This window comes from Palaemon carinicauda, chromosome 37 (assembly GCF_036898095.1).
Source record: "Palaemon carinicauda isolate YSFRI2023 chromosome 37, ASM3689809v2, whole genome shotgun sequence".
Taxonomy (NCBI): Eukaryota; Metazoa; Arthropoda; class Malacostraca; order Decapoda; family Palaemonidae; genus Palaemon; species Palaemon carinicauda.
Genome location: NC_090761.1, coordinates 13,512,998 through 13,520,497, shown reverse-complemented (window position 1 = coordinate 13,520,497; position 7,500 = coordinate 13,512,998). Strand labels below are relative to the sequence as shown.

Below are 7,500 nucleotides of genomic sequence, written 5' to 3'. Positions count from 1 at the left end.
TAAATCACTCAAAATATTCAATTTGAATAAAGCCTTAGACTAAGACAAGGAAATGTTACTTGATGAAAATTATACCATTACTTGTTTCACTTGAAATTAATTCTATAAAAATATTGAATTTTGACAATTAATGAAAAGAGTTAACACTTTAACACTCTGCTGAACATACAAAACTGAAATTTACATATATGTAACTGTTACACTTATGTCTTTTGGTTCGCATGAGGTTACCGAAAAATTAGGCAAAATAAATACACTTCACTGTTTAACCTAAATCTCACAGGCCCATTAACAAAAAATTTATGTTAAACTATACTTACATTAACACTACTATACTTACATTAACACACTACACTTGAATTAACATGATATAGTTTCATCAACATTTGAACACACTATACACGACATATGTTAGTTAGAAATCGCTAATCATTTTTGACAGCAAAACACTATTTGCACTTGAGAGGAGAGAGGACTGGCTGATATTGGCTCTTTCCAAGGAATAGGCTGGAACTCTTCTGCTGTTTATGCATTCACGGGGCTAGTATATATTGACTTGATTATTCTAGATCCTTCCAAGATATGGTCTGGAAACTTAGGGGTAGGTTTACGGCGCCAAAGTTGCCAACTAGTCAAGAAGCAGACGAGTTCCAACATACATGGCGAGGCAGCTCTCTCAACTATCGCTGCCAACCTCCTTCTCGTAACAATAAAGAAGAAAGTAAATCTACTTCAAGAATTTTCATACACTTTCTAACCAGGTGGAAACATAGAAATTACGTAATCCCTTATTTTCATAGCTCGTGTGGGTCATACAGCATACCTAAACTCGATTACGTAAGACTTCGTAACAAAATACGTGAAATAAAGAGTTAAGTCTTAAAAATAACGTAAATTTACATATACTGAATCGAATGAAAATACAGTTAAATGCATGACAAAAGTCTTATGTAATTTACATACATTATTTAAGCCTACATGAGTGTACCTCTCCTTACGAGCTGGCTATACATCTCTTAAATACACAAATAAAAAACATGAATAAAATATTTACTCTTATCCTAGACCAGCTTCGTAAGATATATATATATATATATATATACACATATATATTTGTATGTATATATATATATATATATATATATATATATATATTTATATATATATATATAATACAGTATGCATACATATGCATATTATATATATAATACAGTATGCATATAATTGTAGATTGCTTACTTTTCAAATATAATTTCCAAATAAAATTTCCTTATGATTAGGGGTTATTAAACAAGCAAAAATACCCACAAATCAACAAAGAAAATATATACACAAATATTGTGAAACTACAAAGAAAAAATAAACTGGCCAAATGCATTTCTCTAGCGAACAGTAAATCAATAAAAAATAAATTTCCGTTGATGAAATGAGAACTGAAAAGGCTGCCAATTTAGTCTGCGTTCGATATTGGCGTTGGGAGAACGAAATCACAATCCTTTTTACGAAAAAACCAGGGCCCTTTTTGTGAGCATTCAAATATCAACCTACAAAGAAAAAGGGTGGCACATTTTTTCTCTCGCTATTTTTTTCATGCTCGTTTTTTTTTATGTTCCCTTCCACATCCTTTTTTTTCATGTGACAGGCACATTACTCCACTCCATCGTGAAGTGGCATATTTCTCTTGTTTTATAATAAAGAAAAGTTACAACCAGATATATTATTCGAGTGATGCTCTAAAATAGAAATGAGAAAATGATTAGTTTAAAACAATTGTAAACATTTCTTCAAATCTATATTAGATATTCTATATATCATGTTATATTATAATCTATCATAAAATATATTCTATACATCCAATCTCCATTTGCACACTGATAATTAGAGTAACACATTTAGTCAAAGGTGAAGTGAAAGAAGGTAAACATAACAAACCAAGCATAGTCCAACTAAACTCACATATCATCAGAGAAATACATGTCCTTCAGAGAAATTCAAAGTGAACTTGAGAATCCTATTCAAGACGGTACTTAGTGATATAACAGCTGTTAAAAGGAATTTGGCCAATTTAATCCATGTTACTGATTATTCAAAGTCATGTTGATAAAAAGAACTAATTCAGCCCGGACCTTATACTCTGCTACTTAAAATGTTCAGGTATTCCAAAAAGCTTCAACAAAACATACTGTGAGCAACGCCAAGTCAATGGAATGTGTTGAGCAATCTGCGCTAGAGGAAAATAATCTAATTTTCGAGGCAGAGTCCATCGGAACGTAACCCAATCACTTACCAAGATAAAATCTGAAGGAAAAAAAAAAGGGGGGTGGGGGGGGGAATGTTGAGCAAAAATAGTGACTCTTCCTCTAAGGAAGCTATAGATCTTGATAATTAATAAGGAATGTAAGATCAAGGATAAAAAGAAAAAGATGGAAAAGCATTACATGCTTTGGCAGTAAATTGAAGTAGCCTACGCCATATAATTAAAGATATCTTTACCTCCAAAAAGTAAACATGAGAGGTGTCTTGGCGTGTTTAAATATTGTTTATGAGGTTGGGGAGGGCTGGGACTATTTAAGAGAAGAGATTACTTGTGGGAGATTGATTAGAGGAATTTCATTTGATTTAACTTTATCAAATTCAGACAAAGCAATTTTAACGCGATGAATAACACAAAAAGAAAACATTCAATGACGCGTAGAAATGAATTTGTAACATGTACACAATTCACATAATTTTTTTAGTAGCAAATCTATAAATCTCAACGGTATGATTTCTCAAAGCCAATTTTACAGATGCATGAATCAGCAAAATTTTGTTAGAGATAAAGAGGATGAAAGCCGTTTTCAAGAACTTAATGTGACTCCTGAACAAGAAATATATAAGGAAATTCGATATTATTGAAACGGACTAGGAAATAGGATTACAGTCTAAGAACAGTCTCTCGGTCAGAGCTTAAAAAATAAGATATAACACTTTAAGATTGAGTACACAATAATAGATGGCTAGTTAGTGCAATAATAGATGGCTCGTTAGTGGATTAGTGTCGAAAGTGCTAGAAGGAAAAGGAAATATGGTCGACTGGATAATGTGAATGGTTAGGAATGCTTTTTTTTTTTTTGAAAGGAGAGGTAACGTGTATTTGCCACAAGAAGAGCTCTAAGATCACGATTTTGCCTGCCTAAGCAAAGAAAACAAGACACAAGGAACTTTAAGGAACCCCTTAATTTTTCAGGTCAATAGAGGCCCAAAGGGCCAAAGTTGGTATTACATGGAGGGAATCGGTGCGAGCAGACAGAGGTATTAAAAAAAAACTGAGAGAAAGATTTGTATAAGTAATTGAGAGAATTTTCGGATAGAAAGAGAAGAATAATGCCCGTATGGTTATGACAATCCCAAACATATGTTGATTATTGAATCAATTATTTTACAAGGTATATATCAAACGAAGCCTCAAGCTGCAATTTCTGAAATCGACAGCTTCAGCATGTGGGCGAGAAGATATCAAATACATAAAAAGCTAAGAAATATCTGACTTTGACGGATGTTGTGAAACGAGAGCATGAATGAAGATTTAATGGAAAGATTAAGAAGTGGGAATTGAAATGGTCATAGGATTGAAACTATATCCACTATCGGGCAAGTTCATCTTCCAGTCATGGTAAAACAGTTTTAGGAAATTTAGTTTTGTTTCAAGGGCACAAAATATAAGGTTTCAAGAAATAATGCAACTTCTACAACAACTAATTTCGATACTATTATTGTTGTTGCTACTATATTTAACCAAATTGAGTTTATGATGCAGCATAAAAAAATCACTAATGAAAACATAAAATACAAAATTTGGCTACTAATAGCACTGTATAAATTCTTCAGTTTCAGTATAATTTCTTTTTTTAAAACTAGTGTTCTGGATGTTTACATTACCATTTTTTGAGTAATAGGATCTTTTACATAATAGCTGATTTTAAGTCTAATATTAACGTTTTTCAGGAAAAGTGTCATTTTTAAAGATAACTTAATTCCCAGTTATCTAGTATTGATACTTTTATGAAAAGAACGACAATCTTAAATTCTTTATAGCCAATTAATTATTTATAAGAAAATTTTCACGTTATTTTTTATAGATTCTCCAACGAGGCTATCTTTCATAACATTTCGTTAGAATCTTTCTGAAACAAATATAACTGATATGAAATCCGAAAAAATGTTTATGTAAATATTTCACACCGAAGCATCTCATGAAAAAATGAATAAATACACAAATAACTTACGACAATAATAAGAACAAGGCAAAAAATAGAGTAAACCTAAAGCTGAGAGAGAGAGAGAGAGAGAGAGAGAGAGAGAGAGAGAGAGAGAGAGAGAGAGGAGAACGAGCCGTTAGGCTGAACGCTCTTTTATTCTCCAAAATCTCCCTTCCAAATATATCGGACCATTCACTTCCATTTGCACCTCAGTTAGAGAAAGCATGAATATGTATGACTTTTTTTCCGCCTTGATAAAGGGTTCCGTCTTTCTCTCGGATCCTGCCTAGCACAGAAGGCCATACTCAACTTTTTTTATTTTGTATAAAAATTCTTGTGCTCGGGTCCGGGATTTTAACTAGAAATAATTTTCAAACTTTATAATTAAAAACAATCATTACCCATTTAAGCATATATAAAATTGTTAGAAGATTGCCTCGTTATAAAATTTGCCCAACTCTGTATTTCTCTTCATTTTTTTTTTTTTTTTTTACTTTTGGACTTTATTCCACTGACTTAATCGAGGTAATGATGTGGGTAGCTGAATTTAATTGATCCAATCCTAAAAAATAATTTATCAATGTCTTCAGAGTACTGTCATATTCTACATTCAAATGGAATTATGAATAGGAGAAAATCTTCTACATTCAATTGGAATTATGAATGAATAAAAGAAAATCAGCCAAAGAAGAAAAACTGACCCTATTGCTTTGTGTAACTTCTAGTCACAATTGCACGTGTATGAAGTAAGAATTTACATTTCATTGAACAAATATTTACAGTAGAATGCAGGTTTTTTAATGAATTCTAATTATATTGGGATTATTTTCAATATGCCTGATGATTTACAGTATACTGTATATGATTAAGAAATTGAATATAAATCCTCTTGTAAACTTAGAGTAGCTCTTTCTTAATGAAAGTAGACAGATTTTTATGAGTCATATAAATCTAAAATAAAAGTCTACAATTAAAGCTGTAGTCTTCATCATGATTAAAGCTGCTTCATTATAATAAGCAAGGATTCTTATGTAAAAGCATACAGTATATTCGAAACATTCATAGGCTATACGATGGAATCATATAACAACAGGAAATACAAAATATTCGAAATATGAGTGAGCAATAATAAACATACCATGAGAAAAACCACTAAAATAATTAGAAAATCCATTTTGTAAGAATACTTGCATATCCGGGTTATACACACCACACGAGCCCACATACTCCCTCCCACTCACTGAGACAAGAGGATTGTACCGGTAAGACTGAGTGGGATAAGATTAAAACTTGTCATCAGTGAGTGTACAGTATATGGTCCAGGACTGGAAAAGAATGATAGTGAAACTCATTTTAGGAAGGACTTAATCTCTAAATGGTTGGTTTAGCGAAACATGGAATAGTGGTTGTTTTTAGAAGATTTAAATACCATAGCAGGACAGAGAGAGATGGAGTTGTTGGTAGCAATGGAGTTCTACGAGCAAATTAGAATATGGAAATGTGTCCGGAGAGAGGCTTGCTTGATGAAAATAAATGGTTTCATAAGAAGATTTTAAAGGAGTACGCCTATATTTTATGAAGACAAAATTGTGAAGAGAGGATGCGCTGGGTTATTGTGGCAGGCTAGCGTAGATAGAAGTTGATGGATGTTACCTTAAGAAGAGGAGTGCTAAAAGGAGTGAATCATTAATCAGTAGTTGGTTCAAGAAAGGTTAAGGCAGGTATAAACTGGAGAAGGAAGTGTGAAGATGTGGTAGTAAATGTAATGGAGATAAGAGAGTCGAATGAGAAGATACGAAAAGCACATAGGGATGAAATGAATGAACTAACGAGTACGGTTAACGCAACGTTGAAAAGCATGGGTTGATTGGATTAGATTTATGAATGTGCTATACATTCATTACCAAAATGCAACAAGGGAAGAAGCTCTCGCACTTGTATTGAAGTAAAAATTAGATGTTCGGCAACAAAATGGATGAAAGGAAACAAGGAAGGAGGCAAAAGTAGGAATATTTGGGTTTTAAAATCTCATGATGGGGTCTTGAAACCGCATGGAGTTTTTGTGAATAAAAAAAAAAAAGGGAAAAGAAAATAAATCTATTAAGTAGTGGGATAGTAAGATAAGAGGTTTAGTAAAAGAAAATGTTTGAATACGTGAGATACGAGGCGCGGTTGCATGGTACAAAAAGCTTTGCTGAAGGTGAAGATATACAATAGGATTTAAGGTGTACCCAAAAATAAAAATGAGAGAGAAGGCAAGTAACAAACACTGAGGGAAAATGATTGAAAAATCTTAGTGAATATATTATTTAATAGAGATGTGAATGTTAGGGGAAAGGGGAATGAACAAACGGATAGATGATCTCCACAATGTGAATGAAGTCTTGGACTAATAGATCTAGTATTTTGAAGATTTCCTTCACGTGAGAGATAGAAGAGAGAAGAAGCTGAGTGATTCCAGACTAAATATTGATAGTGCAAGGATTATTGTGCTTGTGTGAACGATTGATAAGGAGAGAAGAAGAATGGTATTAAAATGTTTAAAAAGATCGGATTATAAGCAGCAAGGGCAATGTGATTGAGTGACTTAAAAGGTTTGAAAGTTATAATTGAATGAGGGTAAGGTCTCATATGAGTGGGTTAGATGTCTATTTGTTTCTTTGTAAAAAGGCAAATATGATATACGTGACTATAAGAATTAAAGGACATTAAAGATACTTAGTTTACCACAGAAGATTTATGGTAGGATTCTAACTGAAAACAGTAACACGCCAGAAAAGGAATGATAGAGAAAAAACATTGGGGGCTTAGATAAGGAAAAGGCTGTGATGTGTTATGAAAATGTAAATTTAAAAGGATGGCTTTTGATAATCAAAATGAGATTATAAATTGTAAAATGCAATTTCCTCTAAAATTAAAATTATTTAATCAGATGGTCCTACCAGTGCATGAGAATCTGGGGGCCTTACCAAAGCCTTAGAATTCAAACCAGTTAAAACTTAAAAAGCAATGGAAAGAATTATGATGGTAATAACACTAGGAGACAGAAAAAGAGCAACATGGATACGAGAGCAAACTAATGTAGAGGATATTCTAACATATAAGAAAAAGAAATAGACATGGGCAAGACATATAATGAGAACGACAGATATAGATGGAAAAGAATAATAGAATAGGTCCCTGGAGTTTGTAAACGAAGCAGATGAAGGATAAGAAGACGATGGATTGACGACCTAAGAATGTTTGCGATTGAGTATTA

The 7,500-nt window shown here is 32.6% G+C and overlaps 1 long non-coding RNA gene across 2 annotated transcripts in view; it reads right to left on the bottom strand.

Moving 5' to 3' along the window:
• Window positions 1–7,500, bottom strand: part of LOC137628990 (uncharacterized) — a 153,668-nt gene that overhangs the window by 39,140 nt on the left and 107,028 nt on the right. The gene's annotated exons all lie outside the window — the stretch shown is intronic.